General features: G+C 40.1%; 1 non-coding gene across 1 annotated transcript; it reads left to right on the forward strand.

The window, feature by feature from the left end:
• The first annotated feature begins 1013 nt into the window (after positions 1 to 1013).
• On the forward strand, positions 1014 to 1120 carry LOC127747086 (small nucleolar RNA R71). Its single transcript, XR_008008889.1, has one exon. It is a non-coding gene; the product is annotated as a small nucleolar RNA R71 (small nucleolar RNA).
• The last annotated feature ends 13972 nt before the right edge of the window (positions 1121 to 15092 follow it).

Below are 15092 nucleotides of genomic sequence, written 5' to 3' on the forward strand. Positions count from 1 at the left end.
GTTATCCTTTCCCCTCTTTTTTAATTGCAGCTGCTGGGGATATGGAGCTTTTGAAAGGCATGGTTCGAGCGCTTTTTCCTTCTTGGTGTGACTTAGCGATGGAGATTCGAGCTCCCTCTTGTCCCTTGTCTTCTTCATCCAAATTCTTCTCTAGTGGTTTCTTGTGGATCTCCTTCAATTTCTTCTTATTTCTGAGGGTGATGGCTTGACATTCCTACCTTGGTGCTGAGTTAATGTTGCTGCAATTATTGTGTCCAGAGGTTTGCTAGAATAAGAACTCAATATGTGTTTCAAGTTTCTTGATGGCAACATCTTGATTCTGCATGTTGGATTGTACTTCTTCCCGGAAAGCTTTACTATCTTGAATTTCTCTACATATATCTTCAAGTAGAGCCTCAATCATTGAAAGTCTATCCTCTGTTAGTGATGGTGGTTTGAGATTAGGTAGTTGAGAAGGGTGGTTAGGTGGTTGTTGATAGGGTCTCTGTGAGGTATGTTGGTGAGTTGCATTGTTGTTGGAGTTGAGGTTGTGGCATCTCTGGTCTTGAACTTGGTCTTGTTGATTTCTCCAACCAAAGTTGGGGTGATTTCTCCATCCAGAGTTGTAGGTTTTGGAGTATGGGTCATGGATTCGTCTAGGTGAGTTTTCAACATAGTTGGCTTGTTCCCAGTCACCTTCTTCTCCTATATTCACTCCTTCTTGAGTTGGTGATGAAGTGATGACTGCTGCAACTTGGTTTTCCTCCACCTTCTTGGTGAGATCTGCTATCTGCTTGGTGATCATCTTATTTTGAGCTAGCAATGCATCCATGTGGTTCAGCTCCATTACTCCTCGAGTGTTACTTCTTTCAGAGGCATAGAAGTAGTCATTCTCAACTACTGTTTCAATGACATCTATGGCTTCTTCAATGGTTTTCTTCTTGTTTAGAGAGCCCCCTGATGAATGATCTACAGCCTTCTTTGACTCATAGGAAAGACCTTTATAGAAAATGTGAAGTTAAACCCATTCATTGAACATATCTAGTGGGCATCTTCTTGTTAAGTCCTTGAACCTCTCCCATGCCTCATAGAGAGTCTCACCATCTTGTTTCTTGAAAGTCTGTACCTCAGCTCTCAGCCTGTTAATCTTTGAGGAGGGTAGAATCTTTCCTAAAATTTGTTCACCACATCTTCCCAATTTGTCAAGCTCTCACTTGGAAAGGGTTTGAGCCACTTGGATGCCTTGTCCTTGAGTGAAAAAGGGAACAACAGCAGCCTATAGACATCTGGGTGGACTCCATTAGACTTTACAGTGTCACAAATTTGCAAGAAGGTGGTTAGATGTTGATTGGGGTCTTCTTGAGCACTTCCTCCAAATGAGCAGTTGTTCTGAACAAGGGTGATGAGCTGGGGTTTTAGTTCAAAGTTGTTGGCATGTATGGTGGGCTTCTGGATGCTACTTCCACAGTTTCCTAGATTTGGATTGATGTAGGAGCCTAGAACTCTCCTTTCTTGCCCAGCATGATTTCCAGGGCCTTCTCTAGCATAGTTGTGAGCTTCTTCTTCATGATTGTTTTCCAAGTTCTCTTCGATGTTGGGTTCAAAGTACTCTTCCTCTTCCTCAGCACCAACAACTCTTTTCCCTCTTGCTTCCTTCCTTAATCTCCAGAGGGTTCTCTCAGGTTCTGAATCGAAGGAAGTTAAAGTCCCCCTTCTTCTCCCTGTCATACAACATACGCAGCAAGAGATAAAATGAAGATGTTGTTCTTGTTAAGAGTGATTGTTAGTGTGAGTGATGCAAATTATCAAACAGTTAGTGGGTTAGTAAGCAGAATTGTAGATAATAACAAAGAAAGAAAGAAAAATAGAGAGGGTATAGAGGATGAGGAAGAAGTTAAATAAAGTGAAAATGAATGACTGAATAAAGTAAACAAACAAGGGAAAAATGCCCAATCTAGTGAGCTTCCAACATAATCATTGTTGATACAAAATCAATCCCCGGCAACGGCGCCATAAACTTGATGCGTGAAAACTTGTCTCTCAACAAATTTTCCTTCGGCAAGTATACCGAATTTGTCGTCAAGTAAAAACTCACAATAGAGTGAGGTCGAATCCCACAGGGATTGATTGGTCAAGCAACTTTAGTTGGAAGAGTATGCTAGTTGAGCTAAACAGAGTGTAATTTGAGAATTGCAGAAAATTAAATGGCAGAAAAGTAAATAGCAGAAAATAAAGTGCAAAATCTTAAATGGGGATTTGGGGTAATGAGCATGAAAATAAATGACAGAAAATAAAGAGAATGGGTAAGATCAGAAATAGGGAATTCATTGGGCTCTGGAGATGTTGTATTCTCTGGATCAAGTTCATTTTCATCTCTTCCTCAATCAATGCATCTATTGGTCTCCTTGGCAATCTTAGGTGATTAGATTCCAATTCCTTGGTAATCCAATCTTTCTATGTTTGAACAATTGCCCAATTCCTTGACTTAATTGCTCATGAGAAGAGATGAAGTATGGTCACTGATTATACCACATGTATTTCCAAATCAAAGTGTTAAGAGGATTACATGTCACTATATCCGCCCAGACCCCAATTTGGTCTAACATGAGAAAGCATTTCTAGCATGATCTCCTCATCCCTTTTCCAAGGCTCATAGGAGATTCAATTATGGAGAGTTTCTTTTCCAAGACAACTAACCAATTGAATAAAGATCAAAAGCTTTCTAGTAAATCAAAAAAGAAGAAAGAAGAAGAGAATGAAAACTATAATTGATCCATCAAATTACAACAGAACTCCCTAACCCATTGAAAGGGGTTTAGTTGTTCATAGCTCTAGAAATGAAAAATGGTAGAAAATAATACATCCCAGCTAAAAGTGCAGAAATTTAAATATATAGAGAGTTGTTCTCCAAAGTGCCAAGCTCCTCTATAATTCAAAATTACTCCTATATATAATACTCCTCTTGATCTTCTAGTGAGTTCTTCAAGTCTTGGATGTGGGCTTTGGATCTTGAGTTGAAGCTGTTCCAATCTTTAGTGGGCCAAGCTTGCAGAGAAGTATGAATTAGGCATGGGCGTTAGTGAAGTTAATGTTAAGTGATATTGTGGGTTCGAGAACGTTAGTGGCAATCACAATTTTCACTAACGTTCCAACCCCATATAGCCTATGTTAACTCCAATGTTAGTGGCACTAACGTGACCACTAACATTGCCTTGTAAATCTTTGCTAGCGTTATTGGGATTCACCTTTCCCAAGCTTATAACCCTTCGCAAGCGTTATCGGGATTCACCTTTCCCATTAACGTTGCCTTATGCCCTTTGTCCCCATGTTAGAGTTCACGTTAGTACACTAACGTGGCTCTTAACGTGGTTAGGCCTCACCTTTAAGACCGTTAGTGACACTTACCTTTGTCACTAGCGCTCAAAGTGCCCCTACTCTCCATGTTAGAGCTCATGTTAACTAAGTTAACGTGGCCACTAACGTGGTAGTAATGCCATCTTCCAACGTTAGTCACAAAGGTGAGTGTCACTAATGTTGGCTCATCAATCTCAGCTCTACGTTAACTTTCACTATAGTGGTCTTAACGTGACCACTGATTACAGGGCATATAGGCCAGTTTCACTGACCTTTTCTTTACTGTTTTAGGGTAGTTTCATGCATTTTCCTAGTGAATAAGGCAAGTTTTGGGTGAAAATACACTTACACCTTCATTCAAGCAACTATTGTGAATTTTGCATGATTTCGTGAGATTTTTGCCAGAATTGCATGAGAATTTGATGATGCATAATCTCATGACTTTGGCTAGAGCTTTGATGCACTTTACTTGCTTGATTTCAGGACAAATGAAGCATGGAAGAACCATGTTAGCATTCACGTTAACTTAGTTAACGTGACTACTAACGTGGGATGGCAAAGAGCTTGCAACGTTAATGAGAAAAGTGATCACCAATAACGCCTGTGAAGCCATTCATAGCTTACGTGGAAGAGGATCAACAATGCCAACGTTAGTGACACTCACTTTTGTCACTAACGTTGGATCATTAGCATTCCCTATATTAACTCTCACGTTAAGATTGTTAACGTGAGAGTTAACGTGGAGTTGAACTCAAAGAACCAACGTTAGTGACACTTAAAGAGCCACGTTAACTTAGTTAACGTGGGTTCTAACGTAGATACTTAAGGCAATAGGAGTGTTAGTGACAAAGGTGAATGTCACTAACGCTCTCGAAGGTGATAGAGACCCACGTTAAGAGCTATGTTAGCCAAGCTAATGTGAGATCTAACGTAGGGGCAAGAGGCAAGCAACGTTAATGGGAAAGGTGATTCCCATTAACGTTTGCAAAAAGGGGCACAAGCCAACGTTAATAGGAAAAGTGAGTCCCATTAACGTTGGCCAAGGATTGAGTAAGAACGTTAGAAGTCACATTAAGATTTCTAACGTTGGAATTAACGTGGGTATATAAGGGTGGAACGTTAGTGGAAAAGTGAATGTCACTAACGTTCTCGCACTCAAAATATTACCCAACGTTAATCTCACTAAATGCCCAAGCCGAATTCTTATTTCTCTGTAAGCTGGGCCCACTAAAGATGAGAATTGCTTCAACTCAAGGTCCAGAGCCCACATCCAAGACTTGAAGAACTCATTAGAAGATCATGAGGAGTAGTATAAAGAGGAGTAGTTTTGAACTAGAGAGGAGCTTAGCACTTTTGGGAACTACTTTCTGCATATTTACTTTTCTGTACTTCTAGCATGGATTCTTCTTTTCTGCCATTTTTGATTCCTAGAGCTATGAACAACTAAACCCCTTTCATTTAGTTAGGGAGCTCTGTTGTAATTTGATGGATCAATTATAGTTCTTATTCTTCTTCTTCTTTCTTTTCTCTTGATCTTACTAGAAAGATTTCGATCTTAATTCAATTGGTTAGTTGTCTTGGAAAAGAAACTCTCCATAATGGATCTCCTTTGAACCTTGGAAAAGGGATGAGGAAATCATGCTAGAAATGCTTTCTCATATTGGACCAAATTGGGGTTTGGATGGATATTGTGACATTTAATCCTCCCAACAATTTGATTTGGAAATACATGTGGTATAATCAGTGACCACACTTTCATCTCTTCCCATGAGCAATTAAATCAATGAATTAGGCAATTGTTCAAGCTTAGAGAGATTGGATTGCCAAGGAATTGGGATCCAATCACTTAAGATTGCCAAGGAGATTAATGAATGCATTGATTTAGGAAGAGATGAGAATGAACTTGATCCAGAGAATGCAATATCTTCTAAACCCAATGATCTCCCCATTTCTGATCTTACCCATTCTATTTACTTTCTGCCATTTAATTTCCTGCTCATTATCCCAACTCCCCATTTAAGATTCTGCACTTTAATTTCTGTTATTTACTTTCTAGTCATTTAAATTCCTGCATCCCAATCTCAATTCTGTTTAGCTTAACTAGCATATTCTTCTAACTAAAGTTGCTTGACCAATCAATCCCTATGGGATTCGACCTCACTCTATTGTGAGTTTTACTTGACGACAATTCGGTATACTTGCCGAAGGGAAATTTGTTGAGAGACAAGTTTTCATGCATCAAGTTTATGGCGCCGTTGCTGGGGATTGATTTTGAATCAACAATGATTAAGTTAGAAGATCACTAGATTGAGCATTTTTTTATTTCGTTATTCGTTTCTTTTTGTTCAGTCAATTTACCTTAGTTAGTTTTTAATTTCTTCCTCACCCCTTATACCCTCTCTATTTTCTGTTCTCTTTTTCTTAGTTGATCATAATTCAGCTCACTAACCCACTAACTGTTTGATAAATTGCATCACTCACACTAACTATTACTCTAACAAGAATAATCTTCACTATACCTCCTGTTGTGCAATCTGTTTGTTGTATGACAGGGAGAAGAGAAGGAGGTTCAACATCCTTTGATTTAGAACCTAAAAGAACCCTTTGGAGACGACGAAGGAAAACAAGAGGAAAAAGGATTATTGGTGTTGAGGAAGCAGAGGAAGAGTATTTTGAACACAACATGGAAGAGATTTTTGGAGAACAACCATGAAGAGGAGGCTCATAATCAAGGCTATGCCAACCGTGCTGGGCATGAAAGGAGGGTCTTAGGATCCTATATCAACCCTAATCCTAGAAACTGTGGGAGCAGCATTCAGAAACCCACCATACATTCCAACAATTTCGAGCTAAAACCCCATCTCATCACTTTGGTGCAAAATAATTGTTCATTTGGAGGAGGTGCTAAAGAAGACCCTAACCAACACTTGACCACCTTCTTGAGGATTTGTGACACGGTGATGTCCAATGGAGTCCACCCCAATGTCTATAGCTTGCTCTTGTTCCCCTTTTCACTAAGGGACAAGGCATCCAAGTGGCTTGAATCCTTTCCAAAGGAGAGCATGACCAATTGGGAAGAGGTAGTGAACAAGTTTTTGGCAAGGTTTTACCCCCCTCAAAGGATCAATAGACTGAGAATTGAAGTGCAGACGTTCAGACAGAAAGATGGGGAGACACTTTATGAAGCTTAAGAAAGGTTCAAGGACCTAACAAGGAGATGCCCACCAGAGATGTTTAATGAGTGGGTTCAACTTCACATCTTCTATGAAGGTCTTTCCTATGATTCAAAGAAGGCTGTGGATCATTGATAAACCACTATTTTATAGTTTATATTGTGTTTAATTGTGTGGTTTTGTCGTGATCCTTACCCACTTATTCATCAATTCAGCATGCATTTAGATTTCCTTCCTGAATTTATTACATGTTTGAAAATTGCTTCCCAGAGACATTAGTTATTTAATTTTAATTCTCTTTTATTCCATTCAATGCCGTAATCTGTGTGTCAAACATTTCAGGCTTTATAGGGCATGAATGAGATGGAGATTGGAGAGGAAGCTAGCAAAAATGGAAGGAACACAATAGTTTGAGGAGATAACCAGCGAAAAGTGACGTGGTCGCATGGCTCACGCGACCGCGCGAAGGAGCGCAAATCGCAGTGACGCAACCGCATGGCTTACGCGGCCGCGCGGATTGGAAAGCACAAGCAATGCGGTAGCGTGGACGACGCGAACGCGTGAAGAGGAAAAGTGCCAGCGACGCGTCCGCATAGACGACGCGATCGCGTGACATGCGCGATCTGCATAAACTGCAGAATCTAAAACCAGCGATTTTGGACCCTATTTCGGCCCAGTTTCCGGCCCGGAACAGCAGACCAGAGTCAGAGAATATGCAGAAACAACAGAGAAAACATTCCTTAAGTAGTTTAGATCTAGTTTTTGACTCTCTTAGGTTTTTTTCTCTCTAGTTTTAAGAATTTTAATTTTCAATTGATCTTAGCATTAGAACATTGAGAAGAGTTATTTTCCTCATCAAGACTTCATCACTCTAGTTTGTTCTCTTAACTTGGTTTTATTCTTCCATGTTCTTTGTTATGTTCAATTTTGTCATTCAGATATTTTTATGGTTAATTAATGCAAGGATTATTTCTTTTTAATTTAAATTCCATTCCAATAATCATGTCTTCTTTTAATTCCCTTTCATGTGCCATGGATTCTTTATTTACAATGCGTGAGTAGTTTCATTACTTGATGGGGAGTTGATTAAAAGAAACTCTTGAGTTGGAAGGATTGAAAGAAAAATTTGTAATTGGGTTAAATGTGGGATTGCTATCCTGTCACCGACGCCAATCCCTTTGAACTAAGTGGGTTGCAACTTGTGAACAGATCTGGCATTTCCACTTGTTTGACTTTCTCTTACCTAGTAAGGGATAACCAAACAGAACAACTATTAATTTTAAATTAATCTTACAATCACACCATCAATGATAGAGATTCTAACCAACCAATTCCCAGTCAAGGCCTCTTATTTTTATTATTTAAAATTCCTCAATTTAAATTCCAATTTACTTAGCTCAACTCTTTTTGGAATATCTGATTAATAAAACAGCACATTTTTCTGCAACTCGTTGGGAGACGACCTGGGACTTAAAACTCCCAGTAATTTTAATTTAAACTTTTACTGACATATTTATAAATTGATAGGCAGATTTTCAGTGAGTTAAGAACTATACTTGCAATGTAACCATTTTAATAAATTTTTAATTCACCAGCTTCTGCACTCCATCAATTTTTGGCGCCGTTGCCGGGAAGTTGCAATAGAGTGCTTATTTTATTAATTAGAATTTATTTATTTGCATTTTCTTTAATTTTGCTACTATGAGCTACGTGTTTCTTCTGTCAAATGACACGTTCACTTCCTGATCCGCGCTTGCTAATATTCGATCCTGAAATTGAAAGAACAATTTCACGAATAAGGCGAGAACAGCGTAGGTTAGTCCGCTCTGAGGGCGGATCTGAAAGTGAATCTGAGGAAGAAACCAACCCCCGTTCTACTGATTCGGTTGTTTTACGTGCAGAAAACATGGCAGCTAGAAGAATTATCATTCAAGAGGAAGGAGCTCTTGATTTTACACTGCAACCGTTTCAAGCGCATCATCCAGCGGTAGCTACGGATTTTGAAATAAAGACCGCACTGCTAAATTTGATGCCGAAGTTTCATGGCCTACCTGCTCAAGAGCCTATCAAGCACTTGAGAGATTTCCAGGCAGCCTGTTCTACTGTTAGGTGTGATGGCGCTGATGAAACTTCAATTCTGCTGAAAGCTTTTCCGTTCTCTCTTGAGGGAAAAGCAAGAGAGTGGTACTACACTCAACCTCTAGCAAACGTATCCAACTGGGATACACTCAGAAAGGAGTTCCTGGAGAAATTTTTCCCATCTGAAGTTACTGATAAACTGAGGTAGGATATCTCTATAATTGTTTAGGATGACAATGAGACTCTCTTTGAATACTGGGAGCGCTTCAATAATCTTCTGGAAGTATGCCCCCACCACATGATTGACAAGATCGTGCTACTCAGCTATGTCACACAAGGTATGAGACCCCAAGATAAGACCACATTGGAAAGTGCCAGCAATGGGTCTATGAAGAAGTACAAGACCACTGATGAAGCTTGGCAATTGATCAGTGATTTAGCTAAATCTACTCGGAACCACAGATAGAAGCAAGGCCGTTCAAGGGCCGTTACAGAAGTATCTTCTGGCATAGAGACTGCTGCTCTAAATCGAAGCATCTGTGAAATGACCAACCTGCTGAAGCAAATGCAGTTAAATCAACAAGCTCAGCAAACTCAACCGCAACAAAACCAACAACTAGTTCCACAAAGAATTTGCGAAATTTGTGCTGATTACAGCCATTACACTAATGAATGCCCGCAGCTCCAACAAGAAGACAACATGGTGGCATCCACTCACAACTTCTATGACCGCCCCAACCAAAGGTACAATCAAAGTGAAAATAATAACCATGGATGGCAGGACAATTCAAACCAGAATTGGAGGGACAACAATAATAGGGGAGGCAGAGATAATCAGGGAAATCAGAGGTGGAATAATTACAACAACAGGCAGCAAAATTAACCATACCGAGCACCTCACCTGAGGCAAAACCAAGGACCACCGAACAGTCAGCAGCAAACCTCTCAATTTACTCATTCTTCTTATCTTCTAATGAAGAATTATTACAAGCTTTTGAGAAAAGACAACTGGCCATGGAAAATACCATCGTGAACAGTATTAACGCCAGTCTGAATGGTTTCACCTCTACTCTACAAGCTTTTATGACACAACTTGGTTCAGCACAAAATTCCAGTAACCAACCTTCAAGCACCACTGGAATCCCCTCTCAACCATTACCCAATCCAAAGTGAGGAATTAATGCCATCACCCTGAGGTCCGAAACCACACTGCAGGAGAGGAATCAGGAGGAACCAAGCTCACCAGAATACGCCTCAGCTGAAGAGGTGGTAAAAATCGAAGATGTTGAAGAGGAAGAGGATATACAGGACATAGCCAAAGAAGAGATAGCTCAACCACAGGAAGAGGCACAAAAGGGTGCAGGCACCACAGAAAACACTACTCCCATTCCATGTCCACAACTTGCAAGGAAGCCTAGGAAGCAGCTGGAACTTGATCCTAAAATGGTAGAAATATTCAAAAAGGTTGAGGTAAATGTTCCCCTTTTTGATGTTATTCAGCAGGTACCTAAATATGCAAAGTTTCTAAAAGACTTATGTATCCATAAAGATAAAATTACTGAATTAGAAACTATTCCTTTAGGTAGTTCTATATCTGCTTTAATGGGAGGATTACCTGAAAAATGTAGTGATCCAGGTCCTTGCATAGTTAGTTGTACTATTGGTGGTGTAGTAATTTATGATTGCATGTGTGATTTAGGAGCATGTGTCAGTATAATGCCTTTGTCTATATATGATGTTTTAAGGCTCCCTCCCTTAAAAAGGCCGGCAGCTCGTTTTGTGTTAGCAGAAAAAAGCATTATTACAGTGGCTGGAGTTGCTAAAGATGTTTTGGTGAACATTAAAGGGCTCACATTTCCCACTGATTTTTATATCTTGGAGATGCCCCATAATGATTCAGATAAGCCATCATCAATCCTACTTGGAAGACCATTCCTGAAGACATCAAAATTCAAATTGGATGCTTTTTCAGGGACATACTCCTTTGAAATAGATGGCCGCATAGTAATCTTCAATCTGAATGGAGTCATTAACAACCCCCCAGAAGATCGTTCTATCTTCCAGTGTGATGTCATAGACGAAAGTGTGGCTGAAGTTCAAAAGGAAGAGTTTGAAGAGAGGCACACTGGACAAGGTCCAAGTGTGGGGACCTTCTTAACTGACAATGAGGACACTTCGCCATTTTCACAAGCCCCAGATAACCCAGAGCCTGTCCATGATCAAAAGTTAAAATTGAAACCTCTCCCTCCACATCTCAAATATGCTTACCTTGAGGATGAGCAGAAGCTTCCAGTTATTATTGCAAGTATATCCCATTTCAGACAGTGAATGGGTAAGCCCAGTGCAAGTGGTGCCCAAGAAGTCCGGAGTCACTACAGTGAAAAATGAGCATGGAGAGCTCATAGCAACTAGAGTTCAGAATGCTTGGAGAGTCTGCATTGATTACAGACGTCTCAACCAAGCTACTCGTAAGGATCACTATCCACTTCCATTCATTGATCAAATGCTGGATCGCCTGTCAGGTAAATCACATTATTGCTTTTTAGATGGTTACACAGGTTATTTCCAGATTCATATAGCTCTTGAGGATCAGGAAAAGACTACTTTTACATGTCCTTTTGGAACCTATGCTTATAAAAGAATGCCCTTTGGCTTGTGCAATGCACCAGCTACTTTCCAAAGGTGCATGATGAGTCTTTTCTCTGATCTTATTGAGGACTATATGGAAGTTTTTATGGACGATTTTAGCATTTATGGTGATTCTTTTAACCATTTCTTAGATGGATTATCTAGAGTATTAGATAGATGTATTAATACAAACCTTGTATTGAATTTCGAAAAATGCCACTTTATGGTAAAGTAAGGGATTGTATTGGGACATGTGGTATCTAATAATGGCATTTCTGTAGACCCAGCAAAGGTGAATGTTATTTCTAGTCTACCTTACCCCTCCTCCATGAGGGAAGTCTGTTCGTTCCTTGGCCATGCAGGTTTCTACAGGAGATTTATTAAGGACTTTAGAAAGGTGGCACTTCCCTTATCCAGATTACTACAAAAGGATATTGAGTTTGAGTTCAGTGAGGATTGCAAACAAGCATTTGATAAGCTAAAGACTGCTCTAACTCAAGCTCCAATTGTGAGAGGACCCGATTGGAGCCAGCCATTTGAAATCATGTGCGATGCTTCCAACCATGCAGTAGGAGCAGCACTGGCTCAGCATGAAGGTAAAAATCCTTTTGTTATTGCCTATGCATCTAAGACTTTAGACACTGCCCAGTCCAATTATACTACTACTGAGAAAGAGCTACTCGCTATTGTTTTTGCTCTGGATAAATTCCGGGCTTATTTACTTGGTACTAGAGTAGTAGTGTACTCGGACCATGCAGCTCTAAAGTATCTATTGGCTAAAAAGAAATCCAAACCAAGACTTATACGTTGGATACTGCTGTTACAAGAGTTTGATTTAGAAATCAAGGATAGGAGTGGTACTCAAAATTTAGTTGCAGACCACTTGAGTCGCCTTGAACAAAGTAAGGATGATTCTACTCCTATAGATGATAATTTTCCTTTTGACAACCTGCAAGCAGTATCTGAAGAAGTCCCTTGGTATGCACCTATTGCTAATTATTTAGTTAGCCGCACATTTCCTCCACATTTTTCTAAACATCAAAGAGACAAGCTGAAAAGCGAGTCTAAATATTATATATGGGATGACCCATATTTATGGAGATGTGGCGCTGACCAGATAATTAGACGTTGTATACCTCAATCAGAATTCCAGTCCATTTTAGAGGCTTGTCACTCATCTGAGAGTGGAGGACATTTTGGCCCTTAACGAACAGCTAGAAAAATCTTAGACTGTGGATTCTGGTGGCCTACTCTTTTTAGAGATGCTGCTGCGTTTTGTAAATCTTGTCACCCATGCCAGAAATTTGGTAACATATCCAAGAGGGATGAGATGCCTCAACAATATATGCTTTTCTGTGAAATTTTTGATGTTTGAGGCATTGACTTCATGGGTCCATTTCCAAATTCTAGTGGATATTTTTATATATCGTTAGCTGTAGATTATGTTTCCAAATGGGTGGAAGCAATTCCTACCCGCACTGATGATGCTAACACTGTTGTTTCCTTTGTGAGAAACCATATTATATGCCGCTTTGGATCACCACGAGCGATCGTGAGCGATCACGGCACCCATTTTTATAACAGGAGACTAACAGGATTGATGAAGAAGCATGGGATAATCCATAAAGTTGCAACAGCTTACCATCCCCAAACTAATGGGCAAGCCGAGGTGTCAAACAGAGAAATTAAACATATCTTGCAAAAGATAGTAAAGTCTCACAGAAAAGACTGGAGCACTAGACTACAAGATGCACTGTGGGCATATAGAACAGCATACAAGACACCCATTGGGATGAGTCTCTTCCGCTTAGTTTATGGAAAAGCTTGTCATCTCCCAGTTGAAATCGAACACAAAGCCTTCTGGGAAGTTAAAGAGTGCAACATGGGGATTGAGAATGCTGGAGCTAAAAGAAAGTTACAACTGCAGGAACTGGAGAACCTTCGCCTAGAAGCTTATGAGAACTCAAGAAAATACAAGGAGAAGATGAAGGTTGTACATGATCAGAACATCAAGAGAAAAGAGTTCCAAACTGGGAATTTAGTCCTCCTTTACAAATCTCGACTGAGGCTCATGCCCGGTAAGTTGAGATCAAAATGGGAAGGTCCATACAGAATAGAGAAGGCTGAACCATACGGAGTTTATCACCTAAGCCATCCTTGGGAAGGTCCATACAGAATAGAGAAGGCTGAACTGTACATAGTTTATCACCTAAGCCATCCTTTAAGTTCTGAACTTATTAAGGTTAATGGACACCGTCTGAAGCTATACCATGGTGAGAAGGTGCAAAAGAGCAAAGAGCATGAGATCTTCCGCCTGGAAGATCCCTACATAGCAACAGATTGAGCTAGTGGAGCGTCCAACTTACGGACGTTAAAGCAAAGTGCTTGGTGGGAGACAACCTACCGCGGTATGATCGTTCTTTTCTTTACTTTTAGTTTTTCTTCTTTAAATAACTATTCCCTTTATTAGTGCTTTCGTGCTCTTTCAATTACATGTCTTTATCTTTCTAAAAAAAATATTTTGCCGCATGACGCGATCGCACAAGCGACGCGTCCGCGTGGCAGGGGGAGTAAAGAAAAATAAAAATGAACAGAAAGTTTCGCAGGAGCAGCGCTGGAGTCGTGCCAAAGGCACAATTTACTCCACGCGACCGCGTTGCATGGAAATCATGGCCTCCCACGCGACCGCGTACTCCACGCAGCCGCGTGCCCTGCATTTTCAACGTAATAGGTTGCACAATGCTATATTGTGCAAGAGTGGTGCTGGATTGGTGCTGGAAGCACAATCCTGGTCACGCGACCGTGTCGCCGACGCGGCCGCGTCAATTAACTTCTGATGCACACTCACGCGATCGCATTACCCACATGATCGCGTCATCTTAATTTGGCAATTGAATTACATTGAACAGAGAGTTGTGCTGGAGCGAGGCTGCACTCGCGCCAGCAGCACAATGTAGGTCACGCGACCGCGTGACCGACGCGATCGCGCCCCCTTCCTGACGCGCATCCACGCGAACGCGTGCCTTCCGCGGCCGTGTCGCATGCGCCGCACAGCTCAACCCAATAAGCCAACTTATCTTATCTTTCTCTTCTCCAAACCCTACTTTTTCTTTTCCCCCCTTCTTTCTTCTTTCTCCCTTTCCCCTTCTACCTCACCTTTCACTTTCTCTCTCTCTCACCACCATTAACAAGGTTTTACCTTCTTCTTCCTTCTTCTCTTTTCTCTCATTCTTATTATAGTATGTATATATATTATTATTTGCTTTTTATTTTCTTTTTCTTTTCACATCTTTATTTTTCCTTCTTCTTCTTTTACATGGTGTTAGAAACCTTTTGAGTCATCATTCCTCATTATATGCTTGTGGATTATTGCAAATTGTTTGGCAATTATATATTATTTATTTTTCTTAAAAGGGTTGCTTGCATGTTTACTTTAATACTTTCTATACTTTATTTCATATGCATGCTATGTATATCTTGTTTACCATGCATGCCATGTATTTGTGAAAAAGCCCATATAGCACTATGCACTTTTCTATATTACTTTACTCTACTCTGCAATGCTTGCTTTTCACAAATTCCCTTTCATATTTTATTATTTAAATTTAATTGTCAATACAACCATGATAGTTAGTTTGTTACAAATGGTAACCTAACTTGGACATTGAATGTTTGATATATGCTACTCATGCCTTTGCCTGCATGCCAATAAACCTCTTGCATTCCATTGTCCTACATGCACTTACTATATTTCCATTGATGAGTTTTTACATGTTTTCACATGTAATCCGGACCATGTGTTCATGCCATTTATCTTTATTGTGCATTGACTATCACTTACAATACCCTCTTCCTTGCTCTATCTCTATGAATTTAATT

Source organism: Arachis duranensis, chromosome 4 (genome assembly GCF_000817695.3).
Source record: "Arachis duranensis cultivar V14167 chromosome 4, aradu.V14167.gnm2.J7QH, whole genome shotgun sequence".
NCBI classification, from domain to species: domain Eukaryota; kingdom Viridiplantae; phylum Streptophyta; class Magnoliopsida; order Fabales; family Fabaceae; genus Arachis; species Arachis duranensis.